Source organism: Balaenoptera physalus (assembly GCF_965194825.1).
Source record: "Balaenoptera physalus genome assembly, chromosome: 9".
NCBI classification, from domain to species: Eukaryota; Metazoa; Chordata; class Mammalia; order Artiodactyla; family Balaenopteridae; genus Balaenoptera; species Balaenoptera physalus.
The window spans coordinates 41,216,014-41,240,540 of NC_138888.1; the positions used below are offsets into that span (position 1 = coordinate 41,216,014).

The following is a 24,527-nucleotide window of genomic DNA, read 5'->3' on the forward strand; positions in this document are numbered from 1 at the left end:
AAAAAAAAAAAAAAAAAAAGACAATCACATCAACTATCCACTAAAAAAACATTAAAATTAGAGATCATTGGATATGTCAGTTCTTGGTAAATTAAACTTCTTTAATTTCCGTGAATCATGATAATTTGATAGCCAAAAAAATCTGCATACACAAAATTTGTCAAAGGCTTAGGGTATTTTATTTCTCAGAAGTTTATTTTTTACTTATCAAAATTAGTGTAATACTGTAGACCGCTACAAAACCAAAAATTTAAAGAAAGAAAGTATATGCTGGAAAAATCCTGATCTTCATAAAATCCTGGCAGAGAGAATATAAAACTACATGAAAATATAAGGTTACAAACAAAGAAAATGTCAACATGTTTATTCATATTAAAGAATATCTTCTGATAACCACTGGATTAATCTTCTAATTATAATGCAGTTTTTCCCCTAAGAATCCAATTACAGAAAGTAGTAGAAAAAATTCCATTTATACCAATATTGTGAAGATTCTGCTAATGGAAAAAATATGTAAACATATGACCAAAGTTTTCTTTAAAAAATATCTGTAGCAGAAAACCTGACCCGCAGAAAAGTGGGAAAGCAAAAAGGACTGAGACCTTCTCTCTTATCATAGGATGAAAACTTCAATACTATGAACAGGCCCTCAAATTTTGAACCTGGAGAGGATATTAGAAATAATTTATTCCATCTTGCTTGTTAATTGTGTCTCTGATGGAAAGAGAGCTGGCAGGACAACAAATCAACCACTTCCTGCCAATTTATTTCCCAGGGTGTGTCCTGTATATGTGTGCATTTGTTTGTACCCATACACAACACAAAATGCACACAAAGGGCAGTCCAGGCCAAAGAACTCTTTATTATAAGTGGAGGCTTTGGCTGCATTTTCTTAGCCAATCTCTTATCCTGCATCATTAGTTTTTACACTCAGAACAAATCTGTGGTAGATAATATATCATTTTCATCAAAACTTCTTTTTATTATAACCTAAGATCTCAAGGTAAACAAAGTTACCCTCCAAACTTTACCTTTGACATCTTAAGAACAAACATGGAAAGAAAATTCCAGGGGAATTCCCTGGCAGTCCAGTGGTTAGGACTCTGTGCTTTCACTGCCGAGGGCATGGGTTTAATCCCTGGTGGGGGAACTAAGATCCCACAAGCCACGTGAGAACCCTGAAACACAGCCAGTCTGACACACTCCTTATCTTTTCAGAAGACCCTCTCTTGTACTCTGAGATCATTAGTTCTCAAATTTCAAGATCAGTAGGATCACTTGAAGAGTTGTTTAAACACAGAAAGATAAGTGCCCCTGCCCTCAAATCTCTGCTCCAACAGGTCTAGGGTGGAACTCAAGAAATTGCATTTCTAAGTTCCCAGGTGGTGCGGATGCTGCTGGATCACACCTTAAAACCACTGTGCTTTGATAAGATGCTTATCATAACTAATTATTAGAGAAATGCAAATCAAAACTACAGTGAGGTATCACCTCACACTGGTCAGAATGGCCATCATTTAAAAGTCTACAAATAACAAATGTTGGAGAGGGTGTGGAGAAAAGGAAACCCTACTACATTGGTGGTGGAAACGTAAGTTGGTGCAGCCACTATGGAAAACAGTATAGAGGTTCCTCAAAAAACTAAAAATAGAATTACCATATGACCCAGCAATTCCACTCCTGGGCATATACCTGACAAAACTGTAATTCAAAAAGATACATACACCCCTAGTTCATAGCAGCACTAAGCACAATAGCCCAGACATGGAAACAACTTAGTGTCCATCAACAGATGAATGGATAAAGCTGTGGTACATACACACGATGGAATATTACTCAGCCTTAAAAAAGAACAAAATAATGCTATTTGCAGCAACATGGATGGAACTAGGGATTATCATACTAAGTGAAGTAAGTCAGAAAAAGACAAATACTATGATATCACTTATCTTTGGAATCTAAACTATGACATAAATGAACCTATTTACGCAACAGAAACAGACTCACAGACATAGAGAACGGACTTGTTGTTGCCAAGGGCAGGGGGGGGATGGACTGGGAGTTTGGGGTTAGTAGATGAAAACAATTACATATTGAATGAATAAACAAGGTCCTACTTTATAGCACAGGGAACTGTATTCAGTATCCTGAGAAAAACCATAATGGAAAAGAATATAAAAAACAATATATATATGTATAACTGAATCACTTTGCTGTACAGCAGAAATGAACAGAACATTGTAAATCAACTATACTTCAATTTTTAAAAATGCTGTTCTATGTCTTCCACTAATGGGGTTGAGGTGGGATAGGGAAAACAGCAGAAAAGACAAGGGCAGTCAAGAAAGAATCAGTCTAAATCTTCTTCCTGAAACAGAAGAACGGAAAGGAAAAGAGAAAAGAGGAGTAAAGTAAAACAATGTAAAAAGCAACCAAGCATTCCCTTTCCAACAAAGTACACTTTATGAAAATGATATTATTTATCCTATTGTGATTAGCCCAAAGAAGTGAGATGGACTCTCCACTCAAAATTTCATTTGCAAGTTGCACACACACCCAGAGGGTATGAAAAGGTTTGTTACTCACATAACCAGGCTTTCTAGGGAGAGCTCAGCTGACTTCCAAGTTGATCTCAAAATGGCTTGAGAAAAAAAAAAATCAAGGAAGGGCTACTGGCTTGGGGTTTTATAGTGGTGAGGAAGTGGGCTGGGATAAATGTTCTCACATGTGCAAACTCATATCGTATGGTTTGAACTTCCCACTGATGCCAAAAGAGAGCACACTGAGGCTTTCTTATCAGCTTGCCCAGATGTGGTATAGCAGGGAAGGAGAAGCGATAGGCTTGAAACCTGTCAAGAGTTAAACATCAAAACTGGAGTCAGATTCTTTATTACAATTAACTCCTGAAGATTTACTGATAAATGAAATACATCATGTTTAATTTAATTAAATTTGAATTTGTTTACAAAAGCATTATGGCACTCTATGACCCCTGTAGCCTGAGGCTGATAAATTATTTTTTTATGAATCCAACATTGTGCATTTTAACAAGTGAAATGAGTGCCTTGGTTACTATCAAGAAGGTTTGGGCCTTCCTAAAGGAGATAATATATGAGAAATATAGATAAGTTTTATTTTGCTCATAATTAAACATAATTAAAGAGAAATACATATATACATGTATACATACATATGAAATATATATGAGTCTGGAATGAAACGTTTAACCCAATGGCACTTTAAAGTGGACTCTCATCACATATTCTTGTTTCTAAATGTTTGAAAATTTTGTCTTGGGTTGGTTAATCTGTAACAGATGCTCCATACAACTCAGCAGATGCAGCACAAAGCAGCACAGCAAAAAGCACAAGCTTTTCAGCAGGCAGCATCTCAAAGTACATGCTGACCAGCAGGCAGCAGAGCCAGATCAACAAGCCAAGGCAAGAGAAGAAAGACCCATGGTGAAGGTTTCTCATCACACAGACACTCTGCTCACAATGTCCATTGTTGTGGCCATCCCATGGATATGGGATGGGTCCCTCCATCCAAAGTTTGGTTTAGAATGTAGGGATTGACAAAGCCACATGCATAACAAGAGGGTATGAAAAGATTTATTACTCATACACTGAGGCTTTCTGGGCAAAGCAGAGTGTGTTCCCAGGCTGGTACAAAAATGGCTTGAGCGAGAAAGAGTAAGGAGGAGCAACTGGCTTAGAGTTTTATGGTGGTTAGGGGTTGGGGCTGGAATAAGGGTTTCCCACAAGTATGGGTTGAGCTTATGTGGTATAAACGTCCTTATGGTGCCAAAGCAGGAAACAGCTAGGCTTTACTTTGTCCAGATGTGGATGGAGGGAGCGGAAGTTGAATCTTGAAAGTTATTAGCAATCAAATATCAAAAGTGGACACTTTATTTCACTCTTTTCTTGTCTCTTCAATTCTCTTACCATGTTTTACATTATTTTGTTGGGTGGAGCAGGATAAAGGAAACTTCAGCCCACTCAAATTATTGATTGAAAAAGAAAATAGAAGAATTAGAAAGGAAGAGGAGAGAGGACTTGTATTGATTTTGAGTCTTCTTTTTGGAATTCTTTTGTGGTAAATATTTTCTTTTATTTTGCTCATAATTAAACATAATTAAAGAGAATGAGTGACTGTAAGTGATTTTCCCATTGTCACACAGTTGTAAAAGAGTAGAATTGGGTTAGAGACAGGCTTTGTGCCTGGGTCTAACTACAAATCACTTTTTTCCCCATCACTCCAGGATATCTTTCAGTTCAGGTTTGTTTGTTTTTCTTTTTGTTTTTCCCAATGTGGTTTCTCAAATAGATATAAAAAAAACAAAAGTTATAAAAATCAAATCAAAAAAATGAATACAGTTTGCATGTTAGAACCAATTTTTGTGTGTAGTCTGTCTACATGTCAAAGTATCCATGTACCTAGCTAGTTAGCTATCCTCCAACTGTATTTTCAAAGAATCTTAAAGGTTAGCATTTTTGGACTCAGTTTTCAAAGGTTAATGGTATTTCACTGGTGCCTTAGGAAAGGAGAAACTGGCATTTCATTAAATAAACTTTTATCACTTGAAAATTATTTGTATATATTCTCATTAGATTTTTTTTCTTGGGGACTGAATAACTTATTTTGTTAGACTGTATAGCTCTTTTAATATAATCACACTAAAATGGATTTTCTGTCACAGTGGAGGAGAAAGTTGGAGGTAAATCTTAGTACTAGTTACTCTACTTTTCTAATTTCTTTGGTAAGGACACTGCATGTTGTGACTTTAAATATATTATAGGGTTTTTGTAATTATTTCTTACATTCTAGCTATTTAAGTTGTCAAACTAAGACAAATTTGCAAAAATTCTATTCGGCTTAGCATAACAAGAGTTATCGGTCTATATTTCTCCAACATCACAATTTCTACTCTTTCTCATATAACTACAGCTTCAAAAACCAAAATCAAATACTCACCTAAACAAGTACACTTATGGCTTAGTATATGTTTCAGAAATGGTGAACAGACACTGCAACTGAAAAATCTAAAAACTAAATATGTCTTTCCCTCTCCCTAGCCTTGAATATTATCCTCTTGGTAATATTCAAGCGGATGGGACCCTAGGAGAATACAAATCATGAGCTTAGAAATGTCTCCTTCACTAGTCTCCACAGTATTCATATTCAGACAGAGAGATGGGAGACAACAGAGGCAGAAAAATATCTTTGCTAAGTGCTCAAATTATTCACGTAGTCACTGTAGAGACTGGCAGCAGTTGCACTCTATAATTTTAGTTGCTAGTTATAACATCTTTATTCATTCAACAAATATTCATGAAAATTATATCTAGAATAACTTGAAATATAGAAATGAAATAAAAGATAGTTCTCAGGGTCTTCCAGTTCAGATGGTAAGGTGAAAAGTATAATGCAGTATGGTAATTCTAAAATGTATCAAAAGCATTGTGAATTAACTGTGTGGAGTGGGAACAATGAAATGCTTCTTAGAAGGGGGAAGAGTTTTTATTAGTTATGAAAGATGAGTAGGAGTCCGTTATTTAAGGAGGTGTTTAAGTAGAGGGAAGAACTGAATGTGTATTTGCAAAGGTGTTAGAGTGCAAGAGAATATTCCACATTTGATGAACATCTGGTAGTTTGACTTTCATAGGCACCTTAGCTCTGGGAAGGGAGTGGGTTGGAAATGAGACTGAAGAGATAGGCATGGTAAAATTATAAAGAGCCGTAAATATGATTCTAAGGAATTTGAACTGTATCTTATATTTACGGTGAACTTAATGACTGACATTTAATAGGAGAATGTGTCCAATGCCATGTATTATTCAAATTCAGTCTGAAAGCAGAGTGGAATATAAGAGAAACATTAGATCTTTGTGGAAACAGAAAGGTCAATTAAAAGGCAAAAGATATCATATAGATAAAAAAAATTTGAAGGGCCTGAGATATGGCAGTAGCTGAGAGAATGTGGCCAAGGGAGTAGACTTAGGAGATAATAAGGACATAGAGTTACCATAATTTGGCAATGAATTAGATTTGGAAGAAGCAGAGGTTGAAATAAAAGGAATCTGTTATTTGTCAAGGTTTGTGGTTAACTCTATGATAGTGTATTTCACTGTAATGGAAAATATTGAAAAAAAGGAAGCATAAGAGCAAAGTTGAGAAGTATTGTTTTGTAAATGGTGAGTTGAGAGTGGCTTAGGATATCCAAACAGAAGTGCTCCAGGTGTAGTTGGATATGCAGGGCATCTGACTGTGCTCAGACTCAAGTAGAGTTGGAACAGTTCCCTTGATGTATACAGGGGAAGTGATGAGCACATGCTATATGATTGAGTTGGACAAAGTTCTTCTTCCCACTATTTAAGAATTTCTATCCCTGGTTTGCATAAAAGAAGAGGGCTTCCCTTCCTAAAAAGGACTTGGAAACCCAACTTCTGCCTTGTGTTCCAAGTTAGTAAACCAAGACAGATGAGTCCAAGAGCAGGGCTGAGCAATGAGATTCCTGCAAAACATTTCCTCATTTGGAGGTGATGGAACTAGTCGGGTGACTTGTATACAATGGATAAAGATAAAAAGAAAACATTGGTTGTAGCCTGTCATATCATTGATATGAATCATGAACTTATACGTGGCACATGAGTCAATACATGGAATAAATTAAACTATACACAGAATAAAATTGCATAGATCTACACACACACATATATACACAAAAACAGGAATGCAGATTTTTAAATGTTGAAAACTAAATAGGTCTAAAGCCTTGTTAATGGTAATGTTCCAATGTCAATTTCTTGATTTTGATGTTGTACTACATCTGTATGAAGTGTCACCACTGGGAGAAATTGGATGAAGGATATATGAGACTCTTTATACTATTTTTGTAACTTTCTTTAACTCTACAATTATTTCAAAGAAAAAAACCAGCCTGAGCTAATTTTGCTGTCTGCTGAACAAAACAAAAGAGGTTATCCTTATTTCAGATATATGAGTTTTGAGATGGTCATTATTTACACCATTTCCAGTCACATTTGAATAACAGTTAAGAGGGACACAATCTATCTAATAATAAGGCTGCTTTTATTTCTTTATATAATCTCAGTACATCTGTTGTATAAACTTGAGAAAGTCACTTAATCTTTCTGTTCCTTATTCCCCGTAAGTAATGGAAATAATGGTTGCTAATGGTTGTAAAGAGGACAAAATGAGTTAGCATAACAAAACACTTTGACCATGTTTCTAGAAGGTATTATCTTTATGATCAGTGTTTGCTAGTAGTTTCTAGCAAAGTACCTTGCACATATTAAAAGAATATTTCCAATTACATTTACGGCAACTATTTTTTTTAAATCATATCATTTAACTGCTTACTTCAGTATGCAGTACTAAGCAAAAATGTTTTAGTTACTTTTGTTGACATTAAAGCTCTTAATGTTTCTAAATTAATAGACATTCTTAGAATCACAGATCTCAAGGGCCCATCACAAAGAGCAATTTAATGAAGACAGAGTACTGCAGCAATCCCTTAAGTATTTATTAGATAGTGATTCATCTACGTTTTGTGAAGGAGGCCTAATTTACCAAGAAGACATTGATCTTGCAGGAATGTATAAAATTTGACCAACTCACAGTGTTTTTAATTGATTCATCTTTCCCTAAAGTATACACATGGTAAAACAATATTTGATTTATGATATTATTAACCAGTCAATAAGTAAAAGGATGAAAAATATAGTTAACAAAGTTTGAGTTAAAGAAGAGGAGGAGGAAGTGGGAGTGGATATAGAAGTGGAAGAGGAATGGGAAAGGTGGAGGAAGAAGAAAAAAGAAGGATGGCATTCCTGACTGACTTACCAGAAGGAAACGTGTTCTAAAGCACAACAGGCCAACCTGACCAGCATTCATAAAACATAATAAAAAAATAATTGTGTAATTTCTTTTGAAAATATTTGTACATAATTCAAAATTAAGCAGACACATGATTTTATTACTTATTAATTCTATATAATCATTTCTATATTGGTAATTTTAGTAAAAAGAAAAGTCCTTACTCCTGTTCACACTTGTTTTAAAGTTCTGTACATTACATTCTCCAGTGGACTGGAAGAGTGACCCCTCATCATCTATAATTTTTTCTCCCTACTATACTTTTGGTATCTCCTGAAAAAATTTCAGTCATTAATTATGTGTTTAGTTTCCAACAGTTCTTTACAGCTGTGCCATACTGTCTTGATTACCGTGATAATAAATCTTGAAATCAGGTAATGCTCTTGCCACACTGTCCTTATTTTTCTCATTGTATTAACTATTATAAATTTGATGCATTTCCATATGAATTTTAAAATCACTTTCACAATTTCTATATTTAAAAAAAGTCTGCTGCAGTTTTGATCTGGATTGCATTGAATCTACAAATCAATTTGGAGAAAATTAACATCTTTACTGTATATGTCTTCCAACCCATTAATGAGGTGTTTTTCTCCATTTATTAAGATCTACTTTAATTTCTACGTAATCTTCTTAGTTTTTAGTGCACAGGTCTTACATATCTTCTGTCAGATTTACCCTAATTCTTTCATGTTTGATGCTACTGTAAATGATATTTACATTTTTTCAATTTATAGTTGTTTGTTTTTCATATAGAAATACAATCATTAAACCCTGCATCCATTAGCAATTACCCTCACTTCCCCACTAACCTACTCTCTTTTCTCTATGTGTTTGCCTTCTTGACATTTCATATGAATAGACTCATAAAACTTGCAACCTTTTGTCTGTGGCTTCTTTCACTTAGCATGATGCTTTTCAAGGTTCACGCAAGTGGTCCTGTATCAACACCTCATTCATTTTTATGGCTGAATGATATTCTATTATTTGGACATATCAAATTTTGTTTATACATTCATCCACTGATGAAGATTTTGGTTGTTTTCACTTTTGGCTGCTATGAAAATACTTCTATGAATATTCATTTGTGAATTTTCATGTGAACATGTCTTTAATTATCTTGGATATATAACTAGGAGAGAAATTGCTAAGTCATATAACTCTTCATTGAGGAACTGCTGAACTGTTTTCCAAAGTGGCTGCATCATTTTACATTCTGACCAGCAATGTATGAGGGTTTCATTTTATCCACAATCTCACTAACACTTGTCATCATCACTTTTTGATTATAGCCACCTTAGTGGGTATGAAGTAGTATATCATTGTAGTTTTTATTTACATTTCCCTAATGAACAACAATCTTGAGCATCTTTTCATGAGCTTACTTGCCATCTGCATATTTTCTTTGGAGAAATATCTATTCAAATCCTTTGCTCATTTATTAATTATATTTATTTGTCTTTTTAATGTTGAGTTATTTATATATTTTGGATAATAAGCCTTTATGAGATATATGATTTGAAAATATTTTCTCCAATTCTCTGGACTTTCTTTTCACTTTCTTGATACTATCCTTTGAGGCACATACATTTTTAATTTTGATGAAGTCAAATTTACCTATTTCTTTTGGATGTGTGTACTTTAGATGTCATGTCTAAGAAACCATTGCCTCATTCAAGTTCACAAAGATTTACATCTATATTTTCCTTAAAAAGTTTTATAGTTTTAGCTTTTACATCTAGGTCATTAAGGGCATTCTGAGCTAATTTTTGCATATGGTGTGAGGTAAATTTTCAACTTCATTATTTTGCACATAGATATCTAGTGGTCCCAGCACCATTCCTTGAAAAGAATATTCTTTCCCCATTGAAATGGTCTTGGCACTCTTATCAAAAATCAATTGATAATAAATATAATAACTTATTCCTGGACTTTCCATATGATTCTATTGATCTGTATATCTATCATTGAGTCACTACCACACTGTCTTGACCAGTGCAGCTTTGTAGTAAGCTTTGAAATTGGAAAGTATGAGTCTTACAATTTTGTTCTTTATTTTCAAGATTGTTTTGGCTGTTCTGGGTTCCTTGCATTTCCATATGAATTTTAAAATCAGTTTGTCAGTTTCTACAACAACAAAAAAAACCTAGATGGAATTTTGATAGAAATTGGGTGGAATCTATAGAACAACTTGGGAAATACTGCTGTATCTTAACAATATTAATTTTTCCCATCTGTGAACATGTGATTTCTTTCTGTTTATTTAGGTCTTCTTTAATTACCTTTATTGACATTTTGTAGTTTTTACTGTACAAGTCTTGACTCTCTCTTGCTAAATATATTCCTAAACATTTTATTCCTTTTTGATGCTGTTATAAATGGAATTGATTTCTTAATTTTACTTTTAGATTATTCATTGCCAGTGTATAGAGATACAGTTGATTTTTGTATATTGATTTTGTGTCCTGCAACCTTACTGAATTTGTTTGTAAGCTCTAATGATTTAGATGTGCATGTGTATGTGGACATGTTCCTCAGGATTCTATATAGGCAAGTTCATGTCATCTGCAAATAGAGCCAGTTTTACTTCTTCCTTTCCTATTTGGATGTCTTTTATTTCTTTTTATAGCCTAATTGCCTTGGCTAGGACTTCCAGTACAAAGTTGTATAGAAGTGGTTAGAGAAGTTATCTTCGATTTGCTTTTGATCTTAGAAGAAAAGTTTTCATTCTTTTACCATTCGATGTGTTGTCAGTTGTGGGTATTTTGTAGATGTTCTTTTTCAGATCGAGAAGGTGCCTTATCCCTAGTGTGTTATCATGAAAGTGTGTTGGATTTTGCCAAGTGCTGTTTCTGCATCTGCTGAGATGATCCCATGGGTTGTCCTTTACTCTGTTGATATGCCGTATTAGCAATACATTGATTTTCATGTTTTGAATGTACATTAGTCTTGAATCCTACAACATTGCTAGATATACTTGTTAGTCCTAGTAACTATTTTTTTAGACTTTCTATAAAAAGGTTTAGTCATCTGTGAATAAAGGAAGTTATACTTCATCTCTTCAATCTAGAAGTTTTTTTTTTTTTTTTAATTTTTTTTAGAAGTTTTTTTAAAAAAATTCATTTGACTTGCTTTATTGCATGGCTGTCAACACTATTGAATTGTGTTGACAGTGGATATCTTTGCCTTATTCATGCATTAGGAAGAAGCATTCAATCTGTAAGCATTAAGCGTGATGTAAGTTTTAGGTACAGATGCTCTTTATCAAGTTGAATGAATTACTTTTACTTATAGTTTACAGAGAGGATTTTTAAAAATCAGGAATGAACGTTGAATTGTGTCAGATAATATGTTCTATATCCATGAAGATGATCATATGACCTTTATTTTTTAGTTTGTTAATATGGTGAATTATATTGATTGATCTTCAAATATTTACATTCCTGAGATAAACCCTACTGAATAATGATGTGTTACCATTTTTATTTAATGTTGGATTTGATTTGTTAAATTTTTGTTGAAAAATTTTACACTTATACACATGATAGATACTCATCTATAGTTTACTTTTCTTGTAATGTCTTTATTTGGTTTTGGTATCAAGACAATGCTGACTCCATAGAATAAGCTGTGAAAAAGTAGTCCTCCCTTTTCAATTTTCTGGAAGAACTTATGTAAAATTTGGTATTATTTCTCCCTTAAGATTTGTTTGAATTCACCAATAAAGCTGTGTGGTCTGGTGGTTTCATTACAGAAAACTTTTTAACCATAAATTCAGTTTAAAAAAAAAGATCAGTATAGAACTATTGAGGTTATCTTGGTTTTTCTTTAAAGAGTTTCAGTTCATCTCTTTCAAGGAATTTGTCCATTTAACCTAAGTTGTTAAACTTATTGGCTAAATTTCCTTTATTCCATTATTATATTTTCATATATGTAGAATGTCTATGGATGCCAGACTTCTGATTCCTGATATTGGAAGTTTGTGCCTTCTTTCTTCTTTCCTAATCAGTCTAGCTAGAGAGTAATCAATTTTACTAATCTCAAAAAATGAGTTTTTGGTTTCAATGATTTTCTCTATTTTTTCTGTTTTCTGTTTTATTGATTTCCACTCTGATATTTATCATTTCTATGCTTTTGCTTATGTTGGATTCAATGAGCTCTCCTTTTCCTAGTTTTTTTGTTTATTTTTTTGTTTGTATTTTGGGTTTTGTTTTTGAAGCTGACATCATTGATTTCAGAACTTTCTTCCTTTGAACATATGATTTCATTTTCACTCAGTTCAAATTATTTTCTAATTTCCCTTTTTATATCTTACTTGATCTATGGGTTATTTAGAAGTTTGGTATTTGGTTCTCATAAATGTGGAGATTTTTCAGATAGTTTTTTGTTATTTTTAATTTAATTTCTTTATTATTAGAGAACATACTTTGTACTAAAGTCTTTTTAAAAGACTTGTTTATTATTTAGTGCATTTGTTAAAATCACTAGCTTTGGGCAATTATTTTGTGATTTTCTTTCATGAAGTTTTCTTCATATTTTTTAATGTTGAGCCACTATTTCTTCAAGTAATCTTCCTCCACCTCACCTGAGCCTCTGCAGAATAACCTGTCCCACATTTCACTGACACTGTGTTCAGTTTATCTTTTTAGTAGGTGTGTTTCATTTTGAATAGTTTTTATTGTTATGTATTCAAATTCACTAAAATTTTATTTTGCTATATATAATCCTCCTTTAATTCCATCCACAGCATTTTCACCTTAAATATTGAAATTTTCATCTGCAGAGGTTTAATTTTTAAAAAATTAATAGGCTTTATTTTAGAGCAGTTTTAGGTTCACAGAAAAATTGAAAGTACAGAGTCCTCATATACTTCTCCCCCACACCCAACGTTGCCTCCTTCACCATCGAATTCCATATCACTGTGGTACATCTGTTACAACTGATGAGCCAACATTGACACACCATTACCTACCAAAGCCCATAGTTTACATTCCAGCTAACACAGTGTTGTCCATTCTGTGGGTTTGGACAAATGTAGAATGACACGTAGCCACCATTGTAGAATTATATAGAATAGTTTCACTGTCCTAAAAATCCTCTGTTCTCAGCCTATTTATCCCTCTCTCCCTCTACACCTCTGACAGTCATTTGAAAGAAAATAAAATTTTCTTTTCTGAAAAATTCTTCAGATAATCATATTCAGCAAGAAAACTCAGATCTTATCAGTTTGCAATAGTAATTCTATATGTGTACTACTACTTTCTGAAAATACAGCTTTGGAAAATAGGCAGATAGCAACACATCTCTGTAGCTAGCGTAATATAAGACATATCCTTATTTTCTGCTATAAATATCCCTTTAAAAAACAGAACATTGAAGCTATTCACTATGTGTCAGTTTAAATATGATTGAAAAACTTGAAGTATCATTAATACAAATGAATATGAAATAAATTGAAAAAATCACAACCATTACAGTTGATTTGTTACAAAGTACTATCAGTGTGACATTCGGGCCTAAGGTGAACTAATATAATTGATGACAGTCAGCATTTATACATACTTATGTAATGATGTTTACATGACTGTTAATGCAGCGCAATAGCATGCTATTAAAAATTTCAGAAGGGGCTTTCCCATGGAGTCAGATGTAAAATCTACAGCTTCTGGATGCTACATTCTTTCTACAGCATTCCTATATTGACTATATTTCATTTTAAAGTGATTAATTAACTCTAAGATTCTCCTGAATCAATTAGTCTTTCTCACTCTCTATTTCATATCTTTTCAAATATTGCTAATTTTCACTAAAATTTTCTTACTTCCCCTTTAGTCTAGCGAATTCAGTTATCACTTTTACCAGAGAATCTTGCCTCTTCTGGTCCCAAACCCCACACCAGTTTATCAACGATACTTCTCCTGTATGTCTCCATAGCCCCTTGGGCATACCCCACTCATAACACTTAATACACTAGATTGTGCTCACTTGTTCATATATCTGTTTCTCTTACTAGAGCAGGAGCTTTTTGAGATCAGGGATGATTACTCCTTTCTATTCCTTCCGGAATACTCCCTTTGATACACACAGCTTCTCTATTTTTAGGTAATTGTTATCAGTCAAGGTGTAGTCGTTAAATAAATACTTTGAATATAATATATACACTAGATGTGACTAAGTATGTGTATGTGTGTGTGTATACTGAGTGTAGGTGAGACTGTAATAATAAATCTCAAAAATCTCCCAAAAGCTCATACAACTCAATAACAAAAAATATATAATAACAAACAAATCAAAAAATGGGCAGAAAACCTAAATAGACATTTCTCCAAAGAAGACATACAGATGGTCAACAGGCACATGAAGAGATGTTCAACATCCCTAATTATCACAGAAATGCAAATCAAAACTACAATGAGGTATCACCTCACACCAGTCAGAATGGCCATCATCAAAAAATCTACAAACAGTAAATGCTGGATAGGGTGTGGAGAAAAGGGAACCCTCCTACACTGTTGGAGGGAATGTAAATTGGTGCAGGCACTGTGGAGAACAGTATGGAGGTACCTCAAAAAATTAAAAATAGAGTTACCACATGAACCAGCAATCCCAATCCTGGGCATATACCTTGAGAAAACTCTAATTTGAAAAGATGCATGCGCCTTGATGTTCACAGCAGCACTATTACAATACCTAAGATATGGAAGCAACTTAAATATTGATCTACAGATGAACTGATAAAGAAGATGTGTTATTTATATATATATATATATATATATATATAATGGAATATTACTCAGCCATAAAAAGAATGAAATAATGCCGTTTGCAGCAACATGGATGGACCAATAGATTATCATACTAAGTGAAGTAAATCAGACACAGAAGGACAAATATAATATGATACAATTTTTATGTGGAATCTAGAAAAATGATACAAATGAACTTATTTACAAAACAGAAACAGACTCACAGACATAGAAAATAAACTTATGGTTACAAAAGGGAAAGGGAGGGAGGAGGGATAAATTAGGAGTGTGGGATTAGCAGATACAAACTACTCTATATAAAATAGATAAACAACAAGGTCCTACTGTATAGCACAGGGAGCTATATATTTAATATCTTGTAATTAAACTATAGTGGAAAAGAAAAAAAAAACTCCCCAAAAATATTTAAGGTAAATGCCAATTTAATTGACCCACACAAAACCACAAACTGTATAAAAAATGCAAATATATAGAAAATCTTACATCAACACAGAACCAAAAGTAAGCATGTAATCATCATCCCATAATTGTTAAGAAAAATTTAACTTGTGTTGCAAAATTTACCACATTAAGAAAGATATCAAAGTCCAGTTCAAAACTTGAGAAATGCATGCCACATAGCTGAGGGAATCTGAGTAGGTACTTAAATGTTGTGTCCATTAAAAGAATAGTTATAGCTGCATTATATACAACAGCTTTAAATTAGAACAATCCATATGACAACCAGCAGTATGATGGATAAAAAGTGGTATTTAAATAATGGAATGAATTAAATTACTGCTACATATAATGACATGAGTCATTTCAAAAAATAATGTTGAATAAAAGAAGTCATGAACACAAAAATGTGTAAATAATTCATTTACATTTGTGAAAGCTGATTTCCTAACTTAGATGGGGTTTTTTTTGGCAATTAGATAAGAAAATTTCTTTGCGAATGTGGTTTCCATTGTGTTGCAGAATTGAAAATTTCTGGTATAGGAGGTAGAAAACAGCCAAAGACAAATGCCACTTACTTGAAAACTTTACTTAGTTGTGCCCAAAGTATTCCCCCAAATGCAGTCAATCTTAAGCAGGAGAGCATTCTTATACTATCCTATATCTTATACTGTTTTGACCATTTACTGTTTTGACATTATTTTTATTAAAAAATACTTTTTTGAATGAAAATATTTTTTTCCTAAAAGTGATTTCTACTCTGTGTGTTTCTTAATCTAAATACAAATGTTTGACAATTAATTCAACATATTTTTGATATGTAGACTTCTTCAGATCCATGTTATTCCTATAAATGAAATCATGAACCATTTTATATTACCACATAGCAAGCTTTTGTTTTATTGTTTAACATTTTAGAAATTTGCTTATAACTTCATTTTATGGTTAATTAAGAATATGAGGTATACATAACATATAAAGATAGGCAACTTGTTGTTAAACCCTGTCATATTTTACCACTTCCATAACGAGATATAATAAATAATTGCCTGTTATGTCAGGGATACCAAAAAAAGTTATCAATTTATTTCTCTGAACATATACAATAATATGACACTAAGTGGTCTCATTGGCCTTTGTTTTAGTAATAATGTTTCTGAAACAGTTTTAGAAGAGCTTAAAACTATGCATGTTTTATAATAACAATGCCTTATGAAAAAGTAATCCTTATTAGGTATACTCTTAAAGTTCTTGCTCTGCTTGGTGATTCTGCTATGGCTATTCACGTAAGATGTTTCCTGAGCTCTTTAATATTTTTTCTTATGACATAAAAATAAAAATACATGTTGCCATAATAGCGTACGGCAAGACATTTTTGCCAGGCAGTTTGAACCATTTCTTGTTTGTTTTTATTTTTTTATTTTATTTTTATTTTTATTTTTTTTAACATCTTTATTGGAGTATAATTGCTTTACAATGGTGTGTTAGTTTCTGCTTTATAACAAAGTGAATCAGTTATACATATCCCATTTCTAAATGCCATTATGTGGTTAAGCAGTGAGGCACAACAGGTTATACTACATTGTGAAGTTCTAAGGTGTGGAAATTGCCTCTCAGCATCACACCCAGGCATATCTTTGAGATTTTACATGACAATTTCACAGGGTTATAAAACAAATAAATGAAGTCATTAAAAAACATTTTTCTTAGGTAAATTTAAGCTTTCAATCACCCCATGTGCAGTCATTAAAGTCTAATGCCTTTTCCTGGGAAAATATTTCATATAGATTTTTTAGCTTCCTTTACTGGTAACTCAAAATTTATTAAATTTGACTTATTTAAATTTTGTCCCTATCTTGAAAAATAATGGAAGCAATTACCTTCAACTCAATTTCCAAGGTGACAGTTTATCAATCACAGTGATAAGTGCTAGGGCTTCTTCATAACTTATTTGACTCCCTGACTTTTCCATCTTTCCTCAACCCTCAGATTGCCTCGAATACTTTGTGGAATCTTCTGTCTCAGATGAGAGTGAGAATGCCCTCCCCAGGGAGTGACTGTGGAGGTTTAGGAAATAGAGGAGTATTCTTATGGTAAGAGAGCCCAAGGGTATGCAAAGTTGAGGACCTTAGTCCCTCTGTTCAGTTATTGTATATAAGAGCACCGGAATCAAATATTTTAATTTACTCTTTGGTTACACAAAGTGACTCATAAGGTTATTGCTTACTTATGAAATGGCAAGAAGCTATGTCCACATTCATAAAGTTTTTCTAAATCAACTAGAAGTTAGAGCAACAAAAGCTCTTGGATTGATTCCAGGAGTCCTCGTGGATACCAAAATCCTCAGATGCTCAAATCCCTTGTCTAAAATGGCATACTGCAGTGAATAAAGTGGGCTCTCCATATCTCCAGATGCCAAACTCGCAGATAGGGAGGGCTAACTGTATTCGTTCCTGGAGAAACGGACCTTGAGGCAAGTGTATTCAAGGGCAGAGAGATTATTTAAAAGGGTGAAGGGGAATGGTAGGAGAGATTTGAAACAGACAAGGAAATTCAGCCAACAAAGTGTGTGCTATCAAGCCAGCACCACATTAGTCAAATGGAGCTTAACTCCATGGTGAAACTCTGGGAAACAATCTAAAACACACACGTTAGAATTATCCCGAACCAAAGTAAGGGAGCTGGAGATTAATATAGCAACTCTAGAGAGCACTGGGTGATGCTACTGGAGTGAGGAAATGGGTATTAATTCCACAGCACTTCCAGACTCCCAAGAGCATGTGAGCAGAGTGACCTTCCATAACTGGAGAAACAAAGCACTAAGGAACAAAGACACAGACAGTGGCAGTTGAAAGTTCAGTGGAGTATAAGGCAAAGTCCAAGGAGTGTGAATGGGCATCTCCTGTATCTATTAAATCCACAAAACATTGCAATATTTCTGCTAACTACATTATATTTCCAGGTTTTCTTTTATTTACAATTGGATAATCATGTTCTCTACAGTTTCACTAAGAAACTGAAAAATGTTTATCAGTAAAGATTAGAAGACAGAACATAAATCTTCATGTAAAAGGAATAGATATACTTATAACTCTCTTTGTTCACTGTTGGTTATCATCTATGCATTCTCCAGTGCATCCTTTCATGACTTCATATAAATTACGGGGTCCACTTCCATTTAAATGATGAGGACCCTTAAATTCAACCACATCCTGGATATCTCTCTTGAGCTGGAAGCATTTGTCCAACTATTTTTTGTAGGTCTCATTTTAAGTAATAATGTTCTAATAAAGTAGCTAGCATTGATCAGGTATGTACTTTGTGCTAAGTATTACATTATGCAATAAGCTCTGCTATGGATTATCTTAATCTTCAAAGCAATGCTAGAAGTAGATACTCTTTCTATTAGAATTTAAAACATGGGGAAATAGGCTTTGAGAGTTTAATTAGCTTTGACATTAGCTAGTGGGTGGTAGATTATGAATTTGAATCAGGCATTATGATTCTGAAGCCACTGTATCAAAGTTTAACTAGGGAAATAAAACCAGTAGGTGATGTATAAGAGATTGATTGCTTGTGCAATTATGAGGGCTAGCTGGACAAGTATGAAATTTGTAAGGCAGGCTGTCCAGAAGCAGGCTATAATTCTTGGGCATGAGCTGAAGCTGTTGTCCACGGGTAGAATTTAACTTCAGAAAAACTTCAACTTTTTTCATAAGGCATTTCACCTGATTATATCAGGCCCACAGAGATTTTGTTCAATAATCTCCCTTATTTAAAGTCAACTGATTATGGCACTCCCTCTTGCAAGAGCACCGGAATCACAACTAGCTACTGAACAATCATCGACAGGAAGACACTGGAACACACCAAAAAAATATTCCACATCCAAAGACAAAGGACAAGCTGCAATGAGATGGACTTCAACAGGACTGGGGGAAACAGACTCCACTCTTGGAGGGCACACACAAAGTAGTGTGCACATCAGGACACAGGGGAAGGAGCAGTGACCCCACAGAAGACTGAACCAGACCTACCTGCTAGCACTGGAGGGTCTCCTGCAGAGGCGGGGGATGGCTGTGGCACACCACCGGGACAAGGACACTGGCAACAGAAGTTCTGGGAAGTATCCATTGGTGTGAGCCCTCCCAGAGTCCACCATTAGCCCCACCAAAGAGCCTGTAGGCTCCAGTGCTGGGTCACCTCAGGCCAAATAACCAACAGGGAGGGAACTCAGCCCCACCCATAAGCAGACAAGTGGAATAAAGTTTTACTGAGCTCTGCCCAGCAGAGCAACAGCCAGCTCTACCCACCACCAGTCCATCCCATCAGGAAACTTGCACAAGCCTCTTAGACAGCCTCATCCACCAGAGGGCAGACAGCAGAAGCAGTAAGAGTTACAATCCTGCAGCCTGTGGAACGAAAAACACATTCACAGAAAGTTACACAAAATGAAAAGGCAGAGGTCTATGAACCAGATGAAGGAAAACGATAAAACCCCAGAAAAACAACTAAATGAAGTGGAGATAGGCAACCTTGCCTCTTCCAGAAAAAGAATTCAGAATAATGATAGTGAAGATGATCCAGGACCTCAGAAAAAGAATGAAGGCAAAGATCGAGAAGATGCAAGAAATGTTTAACAAACACCTAGAAGAATTAAAGAACAAACAAACAGAGATGAACAATACAATAACTAAAATGAAAAATACACTTGAAGGAATCAATAACAGAATAACTGAGGCAGAAGAACGGATAAGTGACCTGGAAGACAGAATGGTGGAATTCACTGCTGTGGAACAGAATAAAGAAAAAAGAATGAAAAGAAATGAAGACAGCCTTAGAGACTTCTGGGACAACAATAAACACAGCATCATTCTCATTATAGGGGTCCCAGAGAAGAAGAGACAGAGAAGGGACCCCAGAAAATATTTGAAGAGATTATAGTCAAAAACTTCCCTAACATGGGAAGGGAAATAGCCACCCAAGTCCAGGAAGTGCAGAGAGTCCCAGCCAGGATAAAACCAAGGAGAAACATGCCAAGACAAACAGTAATCAAATTGACAAAAATTAAAGGCAAAGAAAAGTTATTGAAAGCAACAAGGGAAAAATGACAAATAACATACAAGGGAACTCCCATAAGGTTAACAGATGATTTCTTAGCAGAAACTCTACAAACCAGAAGGGAGTGGCATGATATATTTAAAGTGATGAAAGGGAAGAACCTACAGCCAAGATTATTCTACCTGGCAAGGATCTCATTCAGATTTGATGGAGAAATCAAAGCTTTACAGACAAACAAAAACTAAGAGAATTCAACACCACCAAAGCAGCTCTACAACAAATGCTAAAGGAACCTCTCTAAATGGGAAACAAAAGAGAAGGACCTACAAAAACAAACCCAAAACAATTAAGAAAATGGTAATAGGAACATAGATACCAATAAATACCTTAAATGTGAATGGATTAAATGCTCCAACCAAAAGAATGGATACAAAAACAAGACCCATATATATGCTGTCTACAAGAGACACACTTCAGACCTAGGGACACATACGAACTGAAAGTGAGGGGATGGAAAAAGATATTCCACGCAAATGGAAATCAAAAGAAAGCTGGGGTAGCAATATTCATATCAGATAAAATAGACTTTAAAATAAAGCATGTTACAAGAGACAAGGAAGGAAACTACATAATGATCAAGGGATCAATCCACAAAGAAGATATAACAATTAAAAATATATATGCACCCAACATAGGAGCACCTCAATACATAAGGCAAATGCTAACAGCTGTAAAAGAGGAAATCGATACTAACACAATAACAGTGGAGGACTTTAACACCTCACTTACACCTATGGACAGATCATCCAGAAAGAAAATTAATAAGAAAACACAAGCTTTAAATGATACAATACACCAGATAGATTTAATTGATATTTATAGGACATTCCATCCAAAAACAGCAGATTACACTTTCTTCTCAAGTGCGCACGGAACATTCTCCAGGATAGATCACATCTTGGGTCACAAATCAAACCTCAGTAAATTTAAGAAAATTGAAATCATATCAAGCATCTTTCCCGACCACAACACTATGAGATTAGAAAACAATTACAGTGAAAAAAATGTAAAAAACACAAACACATGGAGGCTAAACAACACGTTACTAAATAACCAAGAGGTCACTGGAGAAACCAAAGAGGAAATCAGAAAATACCTAGAGACAAATGACAACAAAAACACGATGATCCAAAATCTATGGGATGCAGCAAAAGCAGTTCTAAGAGAGCAGTTTATAGCAATACAATCTTATCTTAAGAAACAAGAAAATTTCAAATAAACACTCTAACTTTACACCTAAAGGAACTAGAGAAAGAAGAAAAAACAAAACCCAAAGTTAGTAGAAGGAAAGGGATCATAAAGATCAGAGCAGAAATAAATGAAATAGAAACAAAGAAAACAGTAGTAAAGTTCAATAAAACTAAAAGCTGGTTCTTTGAGAAGATAAACAAAATTGATAAACCATTAGCCAGACTCATCAAGAAAAAGAGGGAGAGGACTCAAATCAATAAAGTTAGAAATGAAAAAAGAGAAGTTACAATGGACACCATAGAAATGCAAGGCATCATCAGAGACTACTACAAGCAAGTCTATGCCAATAAAATGGACAACCTGGAAGAAATGGACAAATTCTTAGAAACGTATAACCTTCCAACACTGAACCAGGAAGAAATAGAAAATATGAACAGACCAATCACAAGTAATGAAATTGAAACTGTGATTAAAAATCTTCCAACAAACAAAAGTCCAGGACCAGATGGCTTCACAGGTGAATTCTATCAAACATTTAGAGAAGAGCTAACACCCATCCTTCTCAAACTCTTCCAAAAAATTGCAGAGGAAGGAATACTCCCTAACTCATTCTACAAGGCCACCATCATCCTGATACCAAAACCAGACAGAGATACTACAAAAAAAGAAATTGCAGACCAATATCACTGATGAACATACATGCAAAAATCCTCAACCAAATAATAGCAAACAATCCAACAACACACTAAAAGGATCATACACCATGATCAAGTGGGATTTATCCCAGGGATGCAAGGATTCTTCAATATATGCAAATCAATCAATGTGATACACCATATCAACAAACTGAAAAATAAAAAGCATATGATCATCTCAATAGATGCAGAAAAAGCTTTTGACAAAATTCAACACCCATTTCTGATAAAAACTCTCCAGGAAGTAGGCATAGAGGGAATTTATCTCAACATAATAAAAACCGTATATGAAAAACCCACAGCCAACATTGTTCTCAATGGTGAAAAACTGAAACCATTTCCACTAAGATCAGGAACAAGACAAGGTTGCCCACTCTCACCACTAATATTCAACATAGTTTTGGAAGTCCTAGCCATAGCAATCAGAGAAGAAAAAGAAATAAAAGGAATACAAATCGGAAAAGAAGAAGTAAAACTGTCACTGTTTGCAGATGACATGATACTATACATAGAGAATCCTAAGATGCTACCAGAAAACTACTAGAGCTAATCAATGAATTTGATAAAGTTGCAGGATACAAAATTAATACACAGAAATCTCTTGCATTCCTATACACTAACAATGAAAGATCAGACAGAGAAATTACGGAAACAATCCCATTCACCCCTGCAACAAAAAGAATAAAGTACCTAGGAATTAAACCTACCTAAAGAGGTAAAAGACCTGTACTTAGAAAACTATAAGACACTGATGAAAGAAATCAAAGATGACACAAACAGATGGAGAGATATACCATGTTCTTGGATTGGAAGAATCAATATTGTGAAAATGAGTATACTACCCAAAGCAATCTACAGTTTCAATGCAGTCTCTATCAAATTACCAATGGTTTTTTTTACAGAAGTAGAAAAAAAATCTTAAAATTTGTATGGAGACACAAAAGACCCCAAATAGCCAAAGCAATCTTGCAGGAAAAAAATGGAGCTGGAGGAATCAGACTCTGTGATTTCAAACTATACTACAAAGCTACACTAATCAAGACAATATGGTACTGGCACAGAAACAGAAATATAGATCAATGGAACTGGATAGAGAGCTCAGAGATAAACCACTCACATACGGTCACCTTATCTTTGATAAAGGAGTCAAGGATATAGAATGGAGAAAAGACAGCCTCTTCAGTAAGTGGTGCTGGGAAAACTGGACAGCTACATATAAAAGAATGGAATTAGAGCACTCCCAACCACCATACACAAAAATAAACTCAAAATGGATTAAAGACCTAAATGTAAGCCCAGACACTGTAAAACTCTTAGAGGAAAACATAGGAAGAACACTCTTTGACATAAATCACAGCAAGATTTTTTTTGTCCCACCTCCTAGAATAATGGATATAAAAACAAAAATAAATAAATGGGACCTAATGAAACTTCAAAGCTTTTGCACAGCAAAGGAAACTATAAACAAGATGAAAAGACAAGCCTCCGAATGGGAGAAAATATTTGCAAATGAATCAACAAAGGATTAATCTCTAAAATATATAAACAGTTCATGCAGCTCAATATTAAAATAACAAACCACCCACTCCAAAAATGGGCAGAAGACCTAAATAGACATTTCTCTATAGAAGACATACAGACGGCCAAGAGGCACATGAAAAGCTGCTCAACATCACTAATAGAAAAATGAAAATCAAAACTAAAATGAGGTATCACCTCATACCAGTTAGAATGGACATCATCAGAAAATCTACAAACAATAAGTGCTTGAGAGGGTGTGGAGAAAGGGGAACCCTCTTGCACCACTGACGGAAATATAAATTGATACAGCCTCTGTGGAGAACAGTATGGAGGTTCCTTAAAAAACTAAAAATAAAATTACCATACAACCCAGCAATCCCACCACTGGGCATATACCCAGGGAAAACCATAATTAAAAAAGACACATGCATCCCAATGTTCATTGCAGCAGTATTTATAATAGCCAGGTCATGGAAGCAACCTAAATGCCCATCGACAGACGAATGGATAAAGAAGATGTGGTGCATATACACAATGGAGTATTACTCAGCCATAAAAAGGAACGAAATTGGGTCATTTGTAGAGACGTGGATGGATCTAGAGACTGTCATACAGAGTGAAGTAAGTCAGAAAGAGAGAAACAAATATTGTATATTAACACATATATGTGGAATCTAGAAAAATGGTACAGATGAACCAGGTTGCAAGGCAGAAATAGAGACACAGATGTAGAGAACAAACGTATGGACAGCAAGGGGGGAAAGTGGGGGTGGGGCGTGGTGGTGGTATGAATCTGGAGATTGGAATTGATATATATACACTAATATGGATAAAATAGATAATTAATAAGTACCTGCTGTTAAAAAAAAAACTAAAAAAATTCAAAAAAAAAAGT

The 24,527-nt window shown here is 34.4% G+C and overlaps 1 long non-coding RNA gene across 1 annotated transcript in view; it reads right to left on the reverse strand.

The window, feature by feature from the left end:
• Positions 1 to 7,616, reverse strand: part of LOC309667021 — a 128,546-nt gene extending 120,930 nt beyond the window's left edge. The window contains exon 1 of the long non-coding RNA XR_014267483.1: positions 2,587 to 7,616. This is a non-coding gene — a long non-coding RNA (uncharacterized lncRNA). The remainder of the gene's footprint in view (positions 1 to 2,586) is intronic.
• Positions 7,617 to 24,527: the final 16,911 nt, after the last annotated feature.